The sequence below is a fragment of the Cavia porcellus genome, unplaced genomic scaffold, assembly GCF_034190915.1.
Source record: "Cavia porcellus strain 051 isolate PalLab524CR breed Dunkin Hartley unplaced genomic scaffold, mCavPor4.1 scaffold_19, whole genome shotgun sequence".
Lineage (NCBI taxonomy): Eukaryota > Metazoa > Chordata > Mammalia > Rodentia > Caviidae > Cavia > Cavia porcellus.
Genome location: NW_026947502.1, coordinates 29,762,137 through 29,785,748, shown reverse-complemented (window position 1 = coordinate 29,785,748; position 23,612 = coordinate 29,762,137). Strand labels below are relative to the sequence as shown.

Here is a 23,612-nt window from a genome sequence, read left to right as displayed (position 1 = left end):
ACTCAGCAGCTCTCCATCTTGGGGTGCAAAGGACATGCCTTACCTCTCTAGGAGACTGTCCATTGTGTCAGTTTGAAAAGGTCAGAAGTTTAAGTGATTCAGCAGGGAGCCAGGGTCCTTACTTTGTAAACATTCTCAATGGGTATAAGAGGGGCACATGAAGATGGTATGAGTGCTACACCCACCCAAGGGGCACAGCCTGTTTACAGTATAAGGGAGAAAAAGAGGCTTGCTTTCCACCTTTTTGCTCTTGGTGTTATGCTGTCTTCTGCTGCCATGAAGTGTTGCCCCTGTGCTATACCACCCTGCATTGGAGCCAGCTGATTATGGAGTGAAACCTCCACAAACTGTGAGCTAAATAAACCTTTCCTTCCTTAGTTTTGGGTGTCAGGTATTTTGTCCCAGCAAAGAGAGAAAAGTAACCAAAAAGGGATCTGAAAGCTAATCATCATATATGACTTCCTCTTGAGAACAAAGAAGACATTGCTTGTCCTGCTTCTCTTTCTCCTATCACCTCTTTGGTCTGAGGAAGGGAATAGCATTCCTTGTGGTAGATGCAACAAAGAACTCTGAAGCTGAATCTGCCAGGCAAAATGTGAACTGTAAAGAGCTGCAGATTATGAGTTCAAAGATCTTGGCCTTGGACCCAGTGCTATGGAACTTTGGTTAAATTCCCCCTTATTCCTGACCCTTGTCTTTTTCATCTGTAAAATGTGGCTTGATGATTTCCAAACCAATGATTTCCATAACCACAGGCCTTCTTGATGTATGAGTTCATGATTTGGATTACTTTGAAAGGGAAACTTTTTCCTTCTGGGGCTCAATTTGTCTTTTGAGCTGCTTTTCAAATAGACACTGGCCTATAGTCCCATTGGAGGTAGTGGGATGAGAGAATTCTGGCTTGATTAAACATTCTGGGAGTTGATATTCCCTTCATATTTTGTTCTATTTTGTCTCTGGGAGGTTCTTCTAATCCTGTGACTTATCACCAATGTGGCCTGTCTCCCAAAATTTTCAGCCAAGGAAAGGAATGTTCAGAGCAGATGGAAGAGGAAGAGGAAATTTGGGTTAGTGAGTTTCAAGGTGGTACAGCATCTGAATGGCAAAAGTTGTTATTGATCTGAAAAATCCTTTGGCACTAGACCATAAAATGTCTCAGCTTGCTTCAAAATAAGTCACTGTGTATATGTGAGGTCACAAGGGTGTGGAGGTGTGGGATGAGAGTGGGCAGGTCGGGATGAGCAAATGTCCAGCTGCTGAAGCTGGATGAGGAGGGCATGGAAGTTATGCTGTTTCTGTTTTTAAAAATGTGTTTGAAATATTGTATTATGAAAAAGTCCTTGACGACTGGCTTCAGACTTTAGTTTCATTCCACAGTCCCCATTCTGAGAACCTTCTGGCATGGTGACGTCACCTGGTGACTGTGATTTCACACCTCTAAGCCTTTACACACAGCTCCATCTGTCTGAGGACCTTCTCCCCTTCCCCCTACAGGGCAACACTCCTGCCTCTGAAATTGCAGTCTTGCTTAGTAGTCGCGATACTGATCACACAATATTGCAACTCTGTGTTTTCTTTTTTGCTTCACTGGGACACTTTTCCACCTTTCCAGGACACAGCCAGTGTTTGGTGTATAATATATCTGCAGCACATGTCTGTAGCATTAATAGTAGTTAGCTTGTTTTGAGTATTTACTATGTGGTAAGCACGGCACAGAGCTTATTACATAGCTATTTCATTGTAGCTTCACCCCAAGTGGGTACTATTAATCTTATCATTTCCTTTTTATAGCTGCAGATGGTCTCAGGGGGTTACTTGCACATAATCACATGTTAGTAAGTCACAGAGCTGGGACTGGACTCAGAATGGAAAGCACTTTGCTCTTCTTGCTTCTGAGACTTTACAATTTCTCCATGAATATTAAACAATAGCCCCAAGAGTTGAAGAGCCTGAGTTTTAAGCTACTAAATAACTGAGTGACCTTGGGTGATCACCTCTGCCCCTCAAGCCCGGTCTCCTGGTGAGAACATCAGTGAGCTGGAGTGTCACGTGATCCGAGGGCCCTCCCAGCTTCAGCTCCCAGAGAAAAGGTTTCTCTTTCGCCTTTGGTTTCCTGCCGCGGAGCTGGCTTCCCTGCCTGGGATCCTCCCAGCTTCGCAGACTCCCTCAACCTCTTTTCTTGCTAATTGCGGTCTCCCAGAGCTAAGCAGCATTCCCAACCTGCTTCCCGGGTCGCCTCCTACCCCCACCCTTCTTGGCGGGCCGGGAGTTCTCGGGAGGTGGGGGTGGAACCCTGGACGAGAGGGAGGGGGAGCACGTAGCTGCCCCGTGCATTCCCGCGGCTTCCCCGAGGCTCCTGCCCCCCCCCCCACGGAAACTCAGCCTCACACTTTCTAGGGATGTTCCGGGGACAGCAGAGTCAGTGCACGCAGCTGCCAGCCGCGGGCATCAGGGTTAGCTCTCCCAAGTCCGGGGCCCTGAGCTGGGGGAGGGGACCTGGAGGCAGGAGGACCGAGTGCTCCCTCCTCCGGGCCAGACTAGGCCCAGCTCGCCCCACAGGAGCCCGGGACTCTTCTTTGCTCTCCTTCCACCGTTTCCGGACTCCCGGCCGAGCCCCGCCATTGCACCTCCAGGCCTGGGCGAACTGCAGACCCACGCCAGGGACGCGCAGCTGCGGCTAGGCCCCCTCCGGCTCGCCCGCGCCGCCGCTCCGGAGAAGCCGAAATCCCCCAGTCGGTGCCACCACCCACCCCGCAGGAGCGGCGGAGGCCGGGCCTGGGCTCGGGGGTGGCTGCCCGGGACCCCGCGGCCGGGAGCCGTCCGCCGGCGCGGTGCTGACGCGGGCAGCGCAGCCCGCAGGCGAGGGGAGCCCTGGGCGGCCGGGCTGCGGACCGGAGCCCGCAGAGCGGAGCAGAGAGCCCGCCGTGCAGCGCGGACCCGGGCGCGGAGCTGTCCCCGAGCCGCTCCTCGAGGGAGAAGGCGCCCAGCGCGCCCCCGCCTCGCCCTGGCGGAGCCGGCTGCCGCGGAGCGCGGCCGGGCAGGGAGAGGCCGGGGAGCCGCCCGGGCGCCGGCAGCGCGGGGCTCGGCCGGGGCTTTGCGGCGAGGCCGCTCCGGCCAGGAGGCGGCGGCTGAGCCGCGGGCGAGCGCGCGTTCTACGAACCTGTTGGAGGCTGCAGCTCCGCCGCCGCCGAAGCCGGCGCCCGGGACCGAGGTTGTGGCGCCTCGCCCTCCCCCTCTTCCCGCACTCCTCCGCCAGCCGCTCCCTCCTGCCGGGTTAGCACATGTGCTCGCGGGGGGCCGCAGCCCCTCCACCGTCCGCCCGCCCGCCCGCCGGAGGAGCAGACGCGCTGCAGGGCGCCGCGCCGAGAGCCTCCTCCGGGGGCAGCCCCGCTCCTGGGAGACCCGGCTCCTGAGCAGAGGCGGGGGCTGGCGGGGACGGGAGAGGGCGCCGCAGAGGTGACTGTGGAGCCCGGGAGGATGCGAGTTCCCCGAACACCGCTCTGCCCCGAAGTTTGGGGACTTGGGGTCGGTCGCTAGGGCATCCTGCCTCAGAACTCTCCTCCTTCCTCCCTTCCCGTGACCAATAAACACACACAGGTTTCACGGTACCTGTTCGGTTGCGAACTCCAGTCCCTGGTCCAACTGCCTCTTGTAACTCACTCCCGACTGTGATCTACCATGGCCCCGGGAAGGATCTTTCCAAAGACACGGTATGTTAGGCACTTCGCTGGCAAGACCCTGAACCCCCTTCCAGCTGTGTTTTCACCATAACAGGATCACTCATTCTGAAAGGCTCACCCCAGTACCTTAGCACCTGTTGTTTGTTCTGTTGGGCTGCAGTTTTCTTTCTCTCTACTACTCATCCTTAATTTGTAAATTAAAGGTGCTTTTGTTTTCAGTGAAAAATTTCTTACCCCTACAGTAATATCTCTAGGGTCTCCTAGCCTAGCTTAGTGATAAATCCATCTTCTAGATTTCCTATGACATCGTGAGATATATATATATATTTTTTTTTTTTTCTCAGCTACCAGATTCATCAAAACTGGTGTCGTATTTTATTTTTCTCTGTATCTCCATCTCCCAGCATGGTGATGGACACACAGTAGATTATACCTGCTGAATGAATGTACACATGCATAGCAGAACTCAAAGGAATGTCCTTTTCTTTATGTGGTTGCTCTTCTGAGTTCAGTATTTTTATGGCAGCCTGCAAGGCCCCTCAGGGCAGCATGCTTATCTTATCACCAGTATCTCCCATGAGTCAGAAATGCTCCCTGTGATGACCTCCATTTTCTAACAAACTGCTTTTAGAATTAAAAAAGAAATTAGTTGCTATTTTCTCTGCTTGAGAGTCTCATCGTCTTGACTCACATGGCCGAATCTTTCTTGCCATTTGGGTTTTAGCTCCACTGTCATCTCCTCAAAGAGACCTCTGACCACCTAATGCTTTCTTCCCCTATTACTCTGTAGAACTAATTTAATTTTTTAGTGCTTATTACTCTTTAAAATCACTTTACAGTCATCACTCAGTATCTGGAGAATTGTTTCTAGGATCCCCCACTGATACTAAAATTAGAGGACATACAAGTCCTTTATGTAAAGTGCAAGAGTGTTTGCATACAACCTAACCACACTCTCCCATACACTTTAAATCATCTCTAGGTTCCTTATAATACCAAATACAATCTAAATGTTATATAAATAATTGTTATAATGTATTGTATAGGAAATAATGACAAGGAAAAATGTTTTCAGTACAAATATAAATTTTCCCCAAATATTTTGAATGCAAAGCTGGTTGAATCTGAGAATGGGAAACCAGCAGACACACAGTGCTGATTGTGTTTATATATTTACTTATTTATCTTCGATTTTCCTCCTGTTAGAACTGAAACTACAGTGGATCAAGGATCATGCCTGTACTGCAAATCCAGTCTTGGTTAGCATTCTGAGTGGAACTGCTCTTGTAGCAGTGTGTTTAGGGTATCTTTCTCTTTGCAAAGGCTTGAGCTATTGTTGTGCAGGTCATTGTGGAATTATATATGAGGTGTAAATGAACTAAGAATGTTTAAGGAAATAGGAGCATATGGGTAGGGAAGGAGGGAAGTGGAGGATCTGAGCCTGTGCTGCTGTAACTAATACCACAGACTGGGTAATTATCACAAACAGTAATGTAGTGGCTTATGTTTCAAGTGGCTGGGAAGTCCAACACAGAAGGCCTTCTTACTGCGTTATCTCATAAAGGAAGATAGGGAGGAGAGACAAGGGGCCTTCCAGCCACAAGCTATCTTATAATTGGCATTCATGCATTTGGATGGAGTCCTCATAACCTGAAACATCTCCCATAAGACCTGTCCCCTACCTACGCTACTATTCCATTGGGAATTATCTCACTAACATATGAATCTTGGGTAACACATTCAAACCATAATATGGAGGGTCACAGATACATGACTATGGAGTTACAGGCCTAGCCTCTTTTCATCTTGGATGATAAAATCATAACAACAGCTCACTTCACACCATTCAAAACATTTCACATTCACAAACCCATTTTATGTTTACCACAATCTTATTTGGTAGGCATTATTCTGAGCATTTTATATCTAAAACAATTGAGAGCCAAAAGGCAGACTGATAGCCATGATTAAATAGTTTGTAAGTTGTGACACTATTTCTGGTACTGTCTGTCATACGTGCTGAAGATCTAGAACTACAACACAGCTTCTGGCATCTAGAATTTTACATTAGTAGGAGACACAAGCAGTGGGTTATAGTAGAAACTGAGAAATGCTGGGACAGATTCTCAACATGGAGAGCTGGGATAAGGTGGGGGAGAAGTGGATAGGCTATCAAAATGAGAATAAAATTAAACTCTTACCAACAATAATTGCAGCTTGTTGAGTGCTTCCCTGATGCTAGGTACTATGCTAAGCATTTCCTATACTTTTTCTCAACTAGTCATTCCTGCCTATTCCAATCCCCATTTTACAGAAGAAACTGAGTCTCAGAAATTGTGTGGCATGCCTAAGGTCATGAAACTCATAAATGGCTGAGCTAGAATTAAATCTGTTTATTTGATTCAAAATCTGAGCTTGCAACCATGATGAGCTCCTAAATCTGAATTCTGGTGAGCAGTGATGGACTCAGGTTTTGAATCAAAGGAACTCAGGTTTAAGATGACTCTTCGGTCATCTGGATAGATCTCCACTGAGCAACACTCATGTAGAGAGAGCTCCCAGACAAGGCCAGGGAGGAATAAACTGCTGTGGGAGGAGTTACAGAAGCTGAAATTGGATCTTGAAGGATTAAGTGAAGGATTAAATAGACTAGGAGACATCGTTTCTGGTAGAGAAAGCAGAATATTCAAGGGCCTTGGAGTGTGAAAATAAAGGGATGGTCAGATGTTTGCTGTGACGGAGTGTACGACTGATATGGGGGTAGAGGATGGGAAACTGGGCTGGAATTTGTCTGGACTCTGCTATTATACCTTTGTCTCATAGGCAGCAGAGAGCTATAGATAGGTAAGAGCTCTGCTTTAACAACTATCGCTGCCTTGATTATCCCCATGGTAACAATGTTGGATCAATCCTTTAAACTTTGCAAATTATTTCCACTGGCATCGGAAATATCACTGTGGAGTGATGTGGGTTTGAAGCTCTAAGAGGGCATCAAACCTGTAGACTTATTATTATTGTTTCCTAAAATGTAGCAGAAAGATTGGACCCATGAAGGTGTACGTGCAGTATTTGCTGAGGATGCCAGGAATCTGGTTTAGGGGCAGCTGCAATAATTCAAGTAAGATAAGGTACAAGAAGCCTCACTTAGGACAGAAGTGAATATCTTTTTGTGCTGTTGACTCTAGAACCTCTGACAGCCATAAAAAGGCTAGAATTTAACTTGTTAAAATAGTTGCTAAGTAATGAAAGAGTTGCTGGCCCAGACCGGACACTTTAACCAGGAGGAACCTCAGCCAAATTAAGGGGCTCCTGCCTCTCCCGCCCCTATAGATTTACCTGTAACCCTTTACCCCCATCCCTAAGAACCTGTCCCTGGCGCCAAACATGTGCCAATGAAATACCTGTGCATCTCTAATGGCCTTAGGGTACTGCCCTAAGCTTATCCCCCACGCCACGTGTCCACGAGAGAGATCGCCAGATTCCAGCGGCCAGTGCGCCAGTCTTCTCTCCCCATATTCCCGGAATAAAGGCCTCTTTTGTCTTATACTCCTCAACTTTTGGAAGCATCTTTTATCCTCTGAAGATAATCCTATCAGTAATAGTAATTGTTTTCCTCTCCCATATACAGAAAAGGATATTAAAACCTAGGTGGCCAATACCTTCCCAAATCAGAACTTTCTCTATTGTGCACTTTATGTCTTTTGGCTCCTGGATTCTGGTCCTGATGGTCTCCATTATCTGAGAATGACATCATTTCCCCCTCTGTTTTAAGGGGGTAATCACTATGCTAATGAAACTGAATCTTGGCTCAGGAACCAATATTCACCTTCTGTCTCTCCGCCCCTCTGGGAAGGTCCTGATAAGAGCTAATTCATCGAGGGCTGCTGGTGTCTGTGCTGTCTGCTTTGCAGCAGCCACATTCTCTTTTCATTCCTTAAATACATTATCTCCTCTCTGGTCCCTGGGTCATAGCTCCTTTCAAGGATGACTATTTTCAGTATTAAAGCCTCGATAGAAATGGCTTTTTCATAGAGAAGTCTGACTTACACACATCCTCCAAAACAACTTCTCACCCCGTTACACTGTTTGCTGTTTTATTTTTCATAAGGCTTACGGATTTTTGAACTCTTTTGCTATCTATGGTTTATTTTGCATTTCTTTCACTGGAATGTGATCTCCATGAGAGCAAGAACCATGACTGTAGTGTTTATCTCTGAACTTACCGTCTGCAGCGAGCTACTATTATACTTGAAATTAGGTAATTTGTAAAAAATCCAGAACTTTTCCCCGTCAAGTTCTGGAGGGTAAGAAATCCAAGATAAAGGATCTGGCATCTATTTGAGAATCTTTTTATTATATCCTCACATGGCAAAAAGAGGGAAAAGGGGGCAAGCACTGTGTCTTCATAAGGCAGAAAAGCAGAAGAGGGAGACATCATACCCACAGCGCTTTTTGACAGAGGCAAAGGTGACCTAAACACTTCTCCAGTGGCCCAATGTCTCAGCACTGCTGCACTGGGGATAGAGTTTCTAATGCATGAATTTGGGTGGATGCATTCAGACCATAGCATCCACAGTGCTGGGCAAAGTGACTCAATGTATGTTTGTTGAATCTGGGAAAATGATGCCCTCTCTACTCTCTTTTTGTATGAATGAGCTCCAGTGTCAATACACACAGCATCTCAAAACCTGTAAAACTGTGACACAGTGAGTTGTTAGGCGGACAATTTCTAACATGATCCATTTTGCATCTGACTTGTTTTCCTATTTTTTTAAAATTGATGTTCTTAAGTCCCTGTTGTCATAATTTTGGCAAGTCAATTTATGTTAATTTTTGAATGAAATAGAAGTCTGATAACTCTTGAGCATGTATTATATCTCACCCAATCCTTGAAACAGCCATTTGAAGGTAAATTATTATCCTCCCTATTTATAGATAAAGAAACAGGAACCAAGAGGCAAGTAAGATAAGTGATCAGAAAAGCAGTCCACTTGAATTGCTTGAAGAATAGTTGCATGCAGTCAGTACACATCCATCTCAGGAGATGTCACAGAATTCAGGCCATAATCAATTGCAGCATTTACAATCAGGTTTAAAGATTGGTTTGGGGGAATAGAGACTCAAGTTCTAGGCTTGGTTTTACTGCTCGCTAATTTTATGACATTAGATAAGCCACATTAAACTCCTGATATACAAAATGAAAATAGAATAGAACTTTCTTGTAGGGACCATTGAGAGGACTAAGTGGTAATATGCCTGGAAAGTGTTTGAGCATGAAAAGAGATCAGTAAATATTGGCGGTACTATTATTGTTTTGGTCTTTTGTTGTGTATAGCGATTCAGTTTGCTGTTGCCAAGGAGTTGCAGAAAGAGAGAAGATAATTAGAAGTAATTAGTATTAGTACAGAGATTTAAGATTGTATGTACAATTTTTCAAACAAGAACTCTGAAGACTGGTCTTCTGATGCACTGAACCGTAGTTGCACAGGAAATACTATTGACAATAAACAAATGTGACCAGATCAAATCAAGCATCTGCACAGCAAAGGAAAAAACTAACAGATAAAGAGACAATCAACAAAATGGGGAAAATTTTTTTGCTGTCTTTCAAACAGAGGACTAATATTGAGAATATATAAAGAACTAAAAACTTAGAACCTCAGTGTTTGGTGTAATACAGGTCATTGATGTACTTGGTCCCTTCTTCTGGGTTATAAAATCCCAGCCTCTCCCTACTCTGTTTGCCAGAAAGAGAGAAAAAATCCTCAGATAATCCCTAAAACTCATTTGAGACCAATAATCAATCCAATTATCTTACTACTAAGTTGCTTATTGCAGCAGAGGACAAGAGGTTCAGATGGCCAGGTTCTGAAGCTCCTCTGGTCTCTGCCCTGACTGGGAGTGGGGTGTCTTAATGTCAGGGTGGGAGGCACAGTCCTGCAGGACAAGGGCAACAAGTGGATCCTGACTCTTGGTTTAACGATGGCATCTCTAAGACAGTAAGACCCATGCCACTCTTGGTCTGCTGAGAGCTGAGGACTTTATGAACTTTTTTCTAGTTTTGTCTTTCTAGAGAGGAAGTGCTCTCGGTGCCTCAGTTTCTTTATGTACAAAATGGAAATAAAAACATTTGTATTGCAGGGTCCCTGTGAACCTTTGATAATATGAGGTGTGTGTGTGTGTGTGTGTGTGTGTGTGTGTGTGTAGCAGTGTGTTAGTGCACTGTTTTCATCTCTGTGTTAGCTGAAGCCACAGATAATAGAAAAAACATAGACACCAAACACTCATGCAAAATGATGTACCAGCCTACTCATGAAAGATACACTAAATGATTTTGAAACAAGTTTGGCTAGCTTTGAGGACATAAAAGCTTAAATTTAAAAAGAGAATAAGGAGTCCTTTGGAGTCAGTGGGGTTCTGGGTACCGCCCTACCCTACCACTGTTTTGAGGGAGGGAGAAGAACTCTACAAATGAGAGAGAAAAGCCAGGTATGGTGGTGCACTCCTGTAATCCCAGCACTTGGGAGGCTGAGGCAGGATAATCTTGCAAATTCGAGATCAGCCTGAGCTACAAAGTGAGCTCAAGGCCAGCCTAAACTGCATAGTGAGACCCTGTCTCAAAAAGAAAAAGAAAAAAAAAAAAAAAAAAAAACAGAGAAATTTCAAAGAGAGAGAGTCTCATGTGAATCACCTAACATGACAGCAGGGGCAGGGGGGATTTACATTAGTCTTCCTCATGTCTGGAAAACCCTGAAAGCAATAGAGTATAGTTCACTGGCAACATTCACTATTTCAGCAAAATATTTCTTGAGTGTCCACTATATTCCACTGGCAGTTCCAGATCCTCAGAAATGATCAATAAGCAAAAAAAGGCAAAGAACTCTAACTCTGAGTGGCTCGCCCTCTTGCAGAGAGAGACAGGAGGATATATAGTAAACATGTAAATATGTGAGACATTTATTGAGACAATTGTTTTTTGTTTGTTTGTTTGGTTTTTTTTTTTTTTTTTGGTCTTTTTCCTTTTTATCGGTACCAGGGATTGAACTCACGACTGCCTGCTTGCAAGGCAGGCGCTTATGCCGCTGAGCTAAATCCCCAGCCCCTATTGAGACAATTGTTATGGAAAAATTAAAACAGGTGTTAAAGGAACTGAGTATGTTGATTGTGTTTTCCTGAAGAGCAGAGAAGACTTCACTTATAAAATAGTATTTAAGCAGAAATTTGAAGGAGACTAGGGAAGGAGCCAAACTGGTTAGATAACAAGGAGTACAAAAGCCCTGAGGTGGCCAGTGTGTTTGAGGGGTTGTGAAGAAGCCTGTGGGAAGCTGTGAATGCAGGGGAAGTGGTTGGTGGGAAGGTCAGAGAACAGAGATGAGCGTGACTCAGTTCTAAGATAGGGATGTTGAGGTTTGTCCTGTATTCAATCAATGCTGAACAAAGAAAGAGCAGGAGAAAAGAGGAAAGCAAAGGACCCAGCTTCTCCTTGAAGCTGACTGGATACAATCAGGTAATTTGGCCAGTGGGACATAATGGCACTGTCATAGGGCCTGGCAATAGACCAGATCACCTTACAGATTTACAGAGGAGAGAATTCAGGGCGCCCAGAACCAAGAGAGGCATAAAACAGGCTGCCTCGCCAGCATGTTTCTATACTGAATGAAGGACCACGAATTTGAGCTCAGTTCGTCTTTCTTTGATATTTGGGAGCAGCTATAAGTTTGATTTTCCAGAGACACTTCCCTAGGGAGTCAATGCCAAGAGCTTTGGAGTTCAAGTCTCATCTTTGTCACCGGCCACTCAGAAGTTCTTGGCCTGAACCACTTAGTTTGTTCATCTGGACGTTAGAGCTCCTACTCTCTACCTTTCAGAAAAGATGCGAGGCTCCAAGGTCACGGATGGAAAGAAACTCAATAAACTGTGAAAAGGTGTGCATGAAAACGTATGTCCACGCGAAAACCTGTGCCCAGCTGTTCACAGCAGCTTTATACAGAATTTTTCAAAACTTGGAAGCAGTCAAAATGTCCTTCGGTATGTGAATGGGTAAGCAAACTGTGGTGCACTCAAACAATGGAGCTTGATTTAGTGTTTAAAAAAATGAATAACAAGGAATAGAGAGAGGCATAGAGAAAATTCAAATGCATACACTAAGTGAAAGGAGCTGATCCAAGGAGGGTGCATACTGTATAATTTCAACTCTGTGAGATTCTGGAAAAGGCAAAATTATGGAGATAGTGAAAAGATGGGGTTTGCCAAGAGCTGATGGAGAGAGGGACAAATAGGCAGAGCACAGAGGGTTTGAAGAACAGTGAAACTACTTTGTATGATAATGTTGGACCCATGCCATAATACTAGTCCATAGACCAACTGTGAATCCTAATGTAAACTACAGACCACTTGTGGTGAACCTGGGCACCGGCACCAGGGTGCTGCAGAGGGCATGCAGAGCCCTCTCTGCCGCCCACCAGCCAAGTGTGTGCATTGCTTCTAAACTCAAACCTCAACATTCAGGTTTAATTGTGGCATCAGCAGCTTGTGATAAATAAGGGGGTTTTGGTTTGCAGTTTGGGTACTCGGTCTCTAAAAGTTTCACTGCTATGAACTTTGGATGATGATGTGTGAATGGTTTCACAAAATGTAAAAAATATACCACTCTGGTGTGGAATATCGATATTGGGGGAGGTTGTATATGTGGGGCAGGGGTAATGGGTACATGTGAAATCTACATGTTCTGCTTAGTTGTGCTGTGAATTTAAAACTGCCCTGAAGCATAATCTCTCCCTCTCTCTCTCTCTCTCTATCCCTCTTGAGACAGGATCTCACAATGCAGTTCAGGGTGGCCTCAAACTCACATTGATCTTCCTGCCTCAGCCTTCTGAGTGCTGGGATTACAGGTCTACCCCACCATCCCAGGCTCTAAAGTTCTTTTGTAAAATTGTGAGCTGCCATGCATTAATATCATTGTCATGCGGACAGTTAAGTATTTAACATATTTTCCATCCACAAAGTGTGCACAGCATGTGGTCTGAAGTTAACTTTCCGCTTTCTCACACCATTTTCTCCCTTCCTAAGAGTATCTTGTGCCACTTCCTTCCTAAGTGTGTCGTGTGATTGGTTAGCAATGACTGCAGCTCCAGAGAATGGAACCAATTAGCTTAGACCAAGAAGACAGTACATTCTATCTTCCTGATTACACGAAGATCAGCCAATGGCATGTAACCCAAGACAGCCAATCAGAACCAGTTAGACTTAATTCTGAGGCTTGTACTAAAAGGTCAGAAAGTGGGTTTGTATAATCTTTAGAGATGCTAACAGATGTCCTGTGATGAAGAGGAGGGCTAGCTTTATGAGAGGCCTTTATAATGAAAGCACTGTTTTAGAGGGGAGGGAGCAGAGATGGAATGCAATTGAATGCCTGGTGGCATCTTTTGAACGTCTGGGTCAAGCCCTATTTGCAGCTAGATCTACACCTGCCTGTTTCTATCCTGTCGGGTATCATAGTCCCTTCATTGTTTACATAAGCTGGAATTGAGTTTTCTGATACTTTTAACATAATGAGCTCTAATTGATGTATAGTGGGTTTAGCCCAAAATTTGGCCAAAAAAAGTTGGATTTGGAATTTTCTACGTGAAATATTTTCCATATATATCCTGCCCCAAGATACAGTCCCTAAACAGTATGTGATTCATCCTTAAACGTTTTTCATGAGCATGGCAGTTAATTGCTGTTTGTTTTCCTGTAGTTGGGACCGTCTGGGATGAATGTCAGCATCATGATCTGGTACTCGGGATTGGATAGAATTGGCTTGGGTTATTTCATGAAAGAGGCTAATATACATGGAGTGAAGTAAACATAAGTAGTGAAGATGCGCATCCCAGTAGCCATATGAAACACTTGGATCCATTTGCAGTTACATATCCAAATACACATAAGGAGTGAAGAGGAGTGCCGAGAAAAGCACAGAGGGTTAGCAGAGATGAAGAATGAGGAAGAGCAGGCAAGTGGAGCAGCAGAGGGGGGGGCAGGACAAGAACAATGCATGGTGGGGCTTTGCCGTGAGGCAGCTGTCCTTTTTTTTGTCTTTTTTTGGAGACGGGGTCTTGCTATGCAGTTCAGGCTGGTCTCGAGCTCACTTTGTAGCCCAGGCTGGTCTCGAACTTGCAACAATCCTCCTGCCTCAACCTCCCGAGTGCTGGGATTACAGGCCTGAGCCACCACACCCAGCTGAGGCAGCTGTCCTTGATGACACTTTTTCTCTGTGAGTGCAAGGAAGCACTAGGCGTCTACTCATGCAAGGGAAGCTGGGGGTGAAGACGGATCCTGAGAGCCTAGGAACACCTTTTTCTGGTGTTAAGGAAAATGCAAGCCCAGTAAGGCAGAACCTGACAATCAAAGTATGCAACACTAGCTCAGGCATACAGCAGAGGTTATTGCCTTCTCTTTATGGATCATTTTATGTGTCAGCTTTACTGGGCTTTTGGATACTGTTTAAACATTTCTGAATGTGTCTGTGAGACTATTTATGGAAAAGAATAGCATTTGAATTGGTGGACCCAGTAATGCAAGTAAGTCAGTTTGTGGGTGGGTATCATCCAATCTACTGAGGGTCTAAACAGTACAAAGAGGTGGAGGAAGACAAAATTAACCTTACCTGCCCTTGGCAGGAGAAATAGGAGTATTTCTCAGACCTTCAGATCCCAAATGCAACCTTCAGCATCTGCTTTCTCATTCTTATCTAACTATGCCACCAGGTTTTCTGGGTTGCCAGCTTTCAGAGAGCAGATTGTGGGACTTCTCAGCCTCCATAATTTTGAGCCAATATCATAATAAATCCCCTCATATATGTATAGGTAGCTACATATCTCATATATAGTATACATGTATGTATATATGGAAACACATATATGTATATATGTTTCAGAGAAACAAAATCTATGTATGTATATGCATACACATACACACACACCCACACATTTTGCTTCTCTGGAGATCCCTAATACAATTTCCTAAGAATAAAAGGGAACCAGAAAAAAATTCTACTCAATACAAACTGCTTAAAGTAGGGATTAAGATGTTGACATAAAGACAAGTTAATAGCTCTGTCTTGGACTTTGTCAAGAGTTTAAACTGTAAAATAAAATTAATGATATCCTATATTTAATAAAATGAAGTTCATAATTGAAGCTATGCACTGATTGTAAAGACAAATAAGAATCGAATCAGGTGTTGCTTTGAGAGTGGATTTTTTTCCGATAAAATTGTTAGACAGCTCATTACTATCTGACTTTTGCAGTACATTTATCAAGAGGATTATTTTAGCACAAAATATTCATGGGCTTTGAAATTTTTCCCAAGAGTGTCTCCTCATACTTTGAAGTAAAAATTACCCTCACTGAAGTGCTTTTGCATCCATGTGCATGGTGTTCTAGTTGCTGTTACTATACACTAAACTGCTCTAAAATTTAGTGGCTTGAAACAACAACAGTTATCTACCTGGCTTAAAATCTGCAGTGTGGGTGGGCGCCGGCAGGGAAGGCTATTTTCTGCTTCCTGGGGTCACTGGCTGGGACTGGAATATTCGCTTCCCGGGCTTTTCACTCACAGGGCCTGCCACCAAGTTGCTGCTCTTAGCTGAGAATTGGGGGTGCCTCTGTTCCTGCCCAGCTCAGCTCTCTTCATGTGACCCTCTCCAGAGCCTGATCACCTTTCTGCTTGTCTGAATTCCAAGAAAGAACATTTAAAAAGGCAGAGGTTATGTGTCCCCTTCTATCTAGCCTTAAAAGTCAAAATCAAAGGTCAACTCTTGCCATATTCTATTGGTTGATCGATCACTAAGTCTTCTCCGATTCAGGGGAAATTGATACATACTCTACCTCTTTATGGCAGCAATGTCAAGGAATTTGGGTTGTATTTTAGAACCAGTACAGAGAGAGATAAGAGATGGCAGATGGAATAAAAGTAGGAAGCAAATCACAGCTTCTTTGAGACTGGGAATTGAGGGACCTCGAAAATAACTATTTAGCGGGGAGAAAGAGACCAAGAGCTCTAGGAATCAAGAAAGAACCAACAGGATAGCTAAATATAGAGAAGCAGAAGACAATGCAGAGAAAAGCACAAAGTCATCTGTGCCACAACCACTGGCTTCCAAGGAGAGAGTCCTGATTCTGCAAACACAAGGTACATCTGGAGAGCGCTCTAGCTCCAGCAGTAAATAATGGACTGGCAGCAATGACTCTCTCTGTACGGCCTGCTAGTTTTAGAGAGAAAATCTACAGCAGCACTTGTTATATTTAGGAGTGATATAATCAGGACCCATTTTGAGAAAGGATTTATTGGTTAAAACTGAGCTTCTGATTCTGGAAAAGGGAACAATCCACCAAGAAAATATAATGATTATAATTGTGTATGTGCTTAACATTGGTGAACCCAATTTTATAAAAACACTGTCCCCATAAAGGAATACATATGTCCCAACACAAAGATAGTAAGTAAGTGATGTCAGTGCTCCACTCTTACCAATAGATGGGTTATCCAGGCACAAAAATTCAACAAGGAAATACCAGAGCTAATATCAGAAATATGAGAGTTAGATCATGTGGACTTAACAGGTATATACAGAACGTTCTGCCCAGCAACTGTAGAATATACATTCTTTTCAGCAGCTCATGGACTGTTGCCCCCTAAAAGATTATGTTCTAGGCCACTGAAATAATTTGTTGCACATTATCAGATCATAGTGGAGTAAAACTAGAAATAAATTTGCTTTTGAAAAATCAGACAGGAAATGCAAAAAATCCCCAGAATCAAATGAAACTGGAAATACAACATTCTAGAATCTACTGGCTACAGCAAAGGCAGCTCTAGAGAGAAGTTCATGGCTACAGGTGCCTACATTAAAGATCAGAATGATCTCCAGTGAAATCGCCTAATCATGCATTTCTCTTGTTAGAAAAACAAAAACAAATCAAAACCAAACCCAACAGAAAGAAACAAATAATAAAGATCAGAGTTAAAATGGATGAAATGCATGCTAAAAGGACAATACAGAGGATCTATAATCCTGGGTGTGGTGGCACATATAATCCCAGTGCTTGGGGGCTGAAGCCAGAGGATTGCCGTGAGTTTGAGGCCAGGAAACCTAAAAAGTGAGAACCTCTATCAAACATACAAACAAACAAAAAAGGAATGAATACAACAGAATTGTTCCTTAGAAAAAATAACAAGACTGATAAATCCTTAGCCAAATTAACCAAAAGAAAAAGAAGACATAGATAAATGTAATTAGAAATAAATAAGTGGACACACAATATTGAAATCTTCAGGATTATTAGTGACTCCTTTGAAAACATATATTCTAATGAACTGGAAAGTCTAGGAAAAATAAATACATTTCCACACACTTATGACCTACCAAAACAGGATATAAAAAAATCTAAAGAGATCAATTAAAAATGATATCAAATCAGCAATAAAAAGAAACAAAAACCTAGGACCAATTAGGTTTATGATTGAATTGTAGAAAACTTTTTTTAATTTTGAAAAAGGTAAATAAAAACAATGATACAGGATTTCAAAACAAAAGAGTAGGAGATTAACAACAGTTAACATACTGTGTATTATTATTTTAAAAGTAGTTGCTCAGATTATGTTATAGTTGATACATTGTATCAACTTGAGAAGTTTGGAAGTTTAATTGAGTGACTCAGTAGGGAGCCAGATTCTTACTTTGTAAACATCCTCATCCTGTGGAAGATGAAGGCACAAGATTTTATGAGTGCTGCACCTACCCTGGAAGGATGGGGGGTGTGGAGGCCCGTGTACAATACAAGGGAGGAGAAGAGCCTTGTTCCCCTCTTTTGTTCTGGCTGCTTTCCCTGCCTTTGTGCTGCCTTGAAGTGTTGCCCCTGTGCCATGCCACCCTGCCTTGCAGCCCACTGATTATGGACTGAGACCTCCACAAGCAGTGAGCTAAATAAACCTTTCCTTTCTTCATTTGGGGTGTCAGGTATTTTGTCCCAGCAATCAGAGAAAAGTAACCAAGACAGATTACAAGATAAAGACATGAGAAACTGATCAAAAGATGTAAGCACAAACCATTTTTTTTTTTTTTTTTTTGAGACAGGGTCTGGCTATGCAGTTCAGGTTGACCTTGAGCTCATTTTGTAGCCCAGGCTAGTCTCGAACTTGAAATGATCCTCAGCTTCTCAAGTGCTGGGATTACAGGTATGTGCCACCATGCCTGGCTTTTTGTCTTTGAGGTGTATGTGTGAGTGTGTGTGTGTGTGTGTGTGTGTGTGTGTGTGTGCATGTATGTGTGTGTATATAAACCATTCTTTTTGAACTACTAGAGATTAGTAGCATAGTTATCCTATCATATATGTATACACACACACACACACATATGTGTGTGTGTGTGTGTGTGTGTGTGTGTGTATATTCTTACCCTTTTGCTTTTCTCCTTTGTCCCATTCCAGTTATTTCCTTTTGAGCAGTTTCTTCTCCTTTTGCCTTCACAATATCTATTATGCATTTTGGACTTTATTTGCTCTTCTAGTTTCTTTACACTATGAAGAAAATATTAAGTTTACACATGCACTTCTGCTTTATTTCACTTATAACTATGGTCTCATGTTACATCCATTTACCTATAAAAGCTTTGAGTTAATCCTTCTTTATACCTGAGTAGTACTCCATTGTATAAAAATACATCTTTTTAAAAAATCTATTCCATGGTTAATGGGCATTTGGGTTGTTTTCAAGATTTAGCTATATCAAATTGTTCTGCTATAAATATGGGTGCACATATGTCATTGTGGTAAGAGGTTTTTAGTTCTTTTGGGAAAATATCCAGAAATAAAGTAGCTGGGTCAAATGGAACCTCCAATCCTAATTTTTTGAGGAATCTTCACACTGATTTGCACAGTGGTTGTACTAGTCTACATACCCACCAACAGTAGAGAAGTGTTCCTTTTTCCCTTACATTCCAATCAGCATTTGCTATTGGTTGATGCACAAATCTAAATAGAGATGAGAGAAGAGCACTTCATCTAGGAGAAACTTAATGTAATAATTTAAAGTTTCATGAGGCAGCAGAAGATCCAGGTGAAATGCTAATGGTACCATCAATGAAAGAGGAAATAAATTTCTATGTGTACTAAAAGGGTACAGGGTAAATGGGAAAATTTGCATCTGTCAAGATACAAATAGGAACATTCCATAAGGGGAGAATTAGTTATTATTAATAGCAAACCATGCAAATACAAAATAAATACAAAATAAAATCCAAATTACTGGTAGCAGAATTCAAGATGTAATAAAGCAAGACAATAGACTCAAGCTATGGCCTGTCTAATATTCTCTCCACGGACATTATCTACAGAAGCACCTGGCCAGTGTGTACGCAGTGATCCTCATGCACACCAGAGGGTTCTGTAAAAATGACACTATATACAAATCTATTCACCCATCCACCAAGGCGAGCCTCAGTCCCCTGGGGAGACTGAGCCACATAGAACAGGATACCTTAGGTTTCGTGTCTTCAGTTGTCTGATCAGAATCCCAAATATACATTTCAGGATTGGTTTTTGTTTTTAAAGGTATTTCTTTGAATCTGTGTAGTATGGTTAACATTAAAAACAAACAAACAACAACAAAACCACTCAAAAGAGCTGCCCTCTGCCTTCCCCATTTGAGAGACTTCTTTATGTGGCTCCAGCACAGTGAGAATGCACCTAGTGCCTACTCATATCCCTGGTCACACTGTCTCCTTGCTGGTGCCTCTTTGGCAGAGTCAGCAAAGGCTTTCGTTGAGTTTTGGAAAGGAGGAGAATGAAGAAGAAAACAGAGAAAACAAGACTTGGGGTGCCAAAGGAGTTTTGGAGGGATGAAGTTCCTCCACTATTTAGAGAACATCTCTGAAGCTGCTGCACAAGTGGGTCACCATGGTGTTGGAGATGCTCCGCAGGCCTCTGCTGCCAGATAGACGGTGCCACACAGCTAGTCTACGGACTCCAGGTTCTCCCAGCGTGATTGACTCTTCTCCTTCAGCTCTGAGAATAGAGAGAAATAATTGTTGATAAACACCGAGAGAAAGGCCTCTTTAGGATGTCTTCGTCTTACTTCTTTCCCACTCCGAGGGCCGAAGAGCTCCATTCTTGAGATTCTTGGGTCCTTCTCTCAGATGGTGAAGATCCAGTCCCCAGAGCCACTGCCTTCAGATGCCTGGCTGTCTGTTTCCGCATCTGAGACTTCTGAGCTGGGGTCACGTGGCTCTGCTCGGCCTTCCACTCCTTGTACCTGTTGATGAGCTTTATCAGATAGGACGTTTCTTTGGATTGCAAATTATAAACTTGTGCTTCAGCAACCCCTTTGCTGTAGGTCTAAAGCTCGGCTCCTTATTCAAGCAGGACTCTACAAACGCCTTGAGGGGCTTGCTGTAGTTTCCTTCTAGTGTAGGGGGTTGTTCTTTGGAATGAGGAATAAAATTTTCATGGAATGCAGCTTGGAATGGGGTGGCTTCCCTCTTGCCTGCTCTCTAGCTGTGATACCCAGGGAACAGATGTCTGCCTTTGAGTCGTATGCTGACTTTTTGAAGACCTCAGGCACCATCCAGAAATGGGTGCCCATGAAGGTGTTCCTCTTTATCTAGGTACCTGTCAGCTGTCCATCTACTCCAAAGTCACCCAGCTTCACCTTTCGGTGTTCAGACAATAGGACACTGGCTTCTTTGATATCTCTATGGATCTTCTCTGAGTGCAGGTAAACGAGTCCCTTTAGTATCTCTCAATATGCTGGCAATCTGAGTTTCATCTAAAGAGTGGGGTTCTAATAGATACAGTGCATAGCCATCACCAAGATACTCCGTTATTATCCACAACTTGTATCCTTCATAATATTAGTTATGTATGGACTATTGCACTGACTCAGCATTATGATTTCTTGTTGAATGTCCTCTGTGTCATCTTCAGCTTCTTCCAGATCACTGAATTTTATGGCAACCACCTTCTGAATCTGACTGTCAATGCCTTTGACCACCTCACCAAAAGAGCTCTTTCCAGTCTTCTCCAGTTTTGTGAAAAGCTCCTTTGGGTCTGTTTTCAGGTTCTGCGTGATAGGCTGGCCTGGTTGCACTGGGGAGTGTGCCACGGCTGGGATGGCTGGGCCGTGTCCCCGTGCATGGTGCAGGAAGCAGAGGAGGACTGCAGGGTCTAAGTGAGGATCCACCTGCGTAGAGTCTCAGGAGCCAGATGGGGACTGGGCCTGGATGCTGGGCTGTCAGAAGCAGGAGTATGTATTGTTTTCTTAGTCTCAATTGCATTAATTTCTTCTCTGTTCTTTATAACTTCTTCTCTTTTCTGAGCTTTGGTCTTGCTCATCTTTTTATAGAAGCTTAAGTTTCAGCATTAGGTTATTTATTAGTGCTCATTGTATTTTCCTGATGTGAGAATTCATCACTATAAATTTTCCTCTTAGGACTGCTTTCATTGCATCCCATAGGTTCTGGTATGTTGTATCTGCATTTTTATTTAATTGTAAATATTGCTTAATTGCCTCTTTAATTTCATCTGTGACCCATTGGTTGTTCAGGAAAGTATTACTTAATTTCCATGCATTCATGCAGTTTTTGTGGTTTCTTTTTGCCATTAATTTCTAATTTCATTGCACTACGGTCAGATAATATGCATGGGATAATTTCAATTCCTTTGCATTTACTTAAGCATGTTTTATGGGCCAATATATGGTGTATTTTAGAGAATGCCCCATATACAGATGAGAAAAATGTGTATTCTGGTGTTATTAGGTGGAACATTCTATAAATGTCTGTTAAGTCCATTTGTTCATATGTTTGATTCAGTAGTTATTTTTGTGCTGACTTTTTGTCTAGTTGAACTTTCTCTTTGTGATAATGGGGTATTAAGGTCCTCCATTATAATTGTATCATTGTGTATTTGATTTTTCATGTCTATTAATGTTTGTCTTGTATAGTTGATTGCTCCTGTATTTGGTGCACCTATATTTATGATTGTTGTCTCTTCCTCTTGAATTTTTTTCTCTCATAAGTATATAGTGACACTTTCTTTCTCTTTTGATCATTTTTGATTTGAAGTACACAATTATCTGCAAACAGAATAGCTATTCTTGCTTTTTTCGGGGTTCCCGTGGCAAAGAGTATTGCTTCTCATTCTTTCACTTTTAGTGTATAAAGTTCTTTTTGAGTTAAATGTGTTTCTTATATACAGCATATTGTTGGATCTCGTTTCTTGATCCATTCTGCCAATATATTTCTTTTGATTGATGAATTGAAGCCATTTACATTGATGGTTATGACTGATATGTATTGGCTTAGCTTTGTTGTGATATTTTCCTGTTATCAGTACCCTGCTTTTCCCCTCTGTTTAACTGCTTGCCCAGCTTGGTAGTTTCTTTCTGTTATCCTGGGAATAGTGGTCATTTTTACCTCTATCTAGAATATTTTTGTGTACTTTTTTTAGGGTTGGTTTGGTGGACATGAGTTTCTTCAGTTGTTCTTTGTCATGGGAGTGTCCTATTTCTCCATTTATATAGAAAGATAGTTTTGCAGAATACATCAATCTGGATTGGAAGTTGTTTACTTTCAGAATGTAAAATATTTCACTCCAAGGTCTTCTTGACTTGAGGATTTACGTTGAGAAATTGGTCATGATTCTAATGGATTGTCCTTTATAGGTGATATTCTTTTCTCTAACAGCTTTTAATATTCTGTTTTTGTGCTGAATTTCTGTGATCTTGATTATTATATGTCTGGGTGTAGCTTTATTTTGGTTATGGCTATTTGGAGTTCTATATGCCTCACTCATCTGTACATCAGATTCTTTTCCCATGCTTGGGAAATATTCTACTATTACTTTGGCAAATAGTTTTCTTTATGTCATCTTTGTTCACTCCTGCTTTTTCATTGACACTTATCAGTCTTACACTGTTTTTGTTTGCATCAACTTGCAGTTGTTGAATTGTTGTTTCGTGGTCCCTTGTTATTTTTAAGAGAATTTTCATTCTGTGATTGCTAGATGCAATCCTATCTTCAAGGACTGAAAGTCCACCTTCAGTTTTTTTCAAGTGGTCTTGTCATCTTTCAATGGAATTTTAGTATCCTGGTTATCTCTTTGAACCAATCTCATGCATTCTATTTTTTTCCTGTATTGTTCAATCAAAGTTTGCATCATTTTCCTGTTCTCCTCTATTTCTTTTTATCTATGTCCTCTCTAGCAATGCTGCACAATTCACTCATTATGGATGCCAGTTCTTTTTTACCTGAGAAATTATTTCTGATCTGTTTTCCTCTGTAGCATTATGGAATTATTTCTTTACTTCACCTCAGAAATTTCAGGTGTCTGTCTTCCAGTTTCTTATATGTTGATGTCCCTTGTATTTGTTCTGGGTGTGCTGAGGATCTGAGATTGCATTTTGCTTTTTCATACTGTCATTTTCTGGTTCCATGTATTTTTCTCCTTAAGCAAAATGCTGTTTTGTATAATTTACCGTCTGTTGGTTTATGTTTGGGTTTTTCAATCTCGCTAGTCTCACCTGTGTCTCATGTATACCTTAGTCAAGGTCCTACTGTGTGGCTGACATTCCCCCAGTTGCTGGTCATGTGGTATAGGGCAGGGTCTAGTCACTTGATTTTTTCCTGCAGGGTTAGTTGGCAAGTCCTCTATTCTGAGTAGCCTAGAGGTAATGGTGGAAATCAGCCATTGGCTTGTACTGTTACTGCTGCTTCAGGCTTTTTTCTAGGCTGCAAGTGCCACCTGTATATTGTGTATGCCCTATCCAGAGCTCTCCTGTGTCACTGGGAATCTCACAATTGCAGGGCTAGCATGGTTTCCTGGATGGAAGGTGGTCTCACATGCATAGTTGCAGGCCTAGTGCCTAGAAAACTTTTAAAGAAGAGCTAGTGCC

At 42.6% G+C, this 23,612-nt stretch overlaps 1 protein-coding gene and 1 pseudogene across 1 annotated transcript in view; both read right to left on the bottom strand.

Moving 5' to 3' along the window:
* Window positions 1–3,301, bottom strand: part of Cplx2 (complexin 2) — an 81,631-nt gene extending 78,330 nt beyond the window's left edge. Inside the window, exon 1 of the mRNA XM_005005167.4 lies at window positions 3,161–3,301. The gene's annotated coding sequence lies outside the window, so the exon portion shown is untranslated. The remainder of the gene's footprint in view (window positions 1–3,160) is intronic.
* Window positions 2,455–23,612, bottom strand: part of LOC100721905 (serine/threonine-protein kinase 24-like) — a 29,125-nt pseudogene continuing 7,967 nt past the window's right edge.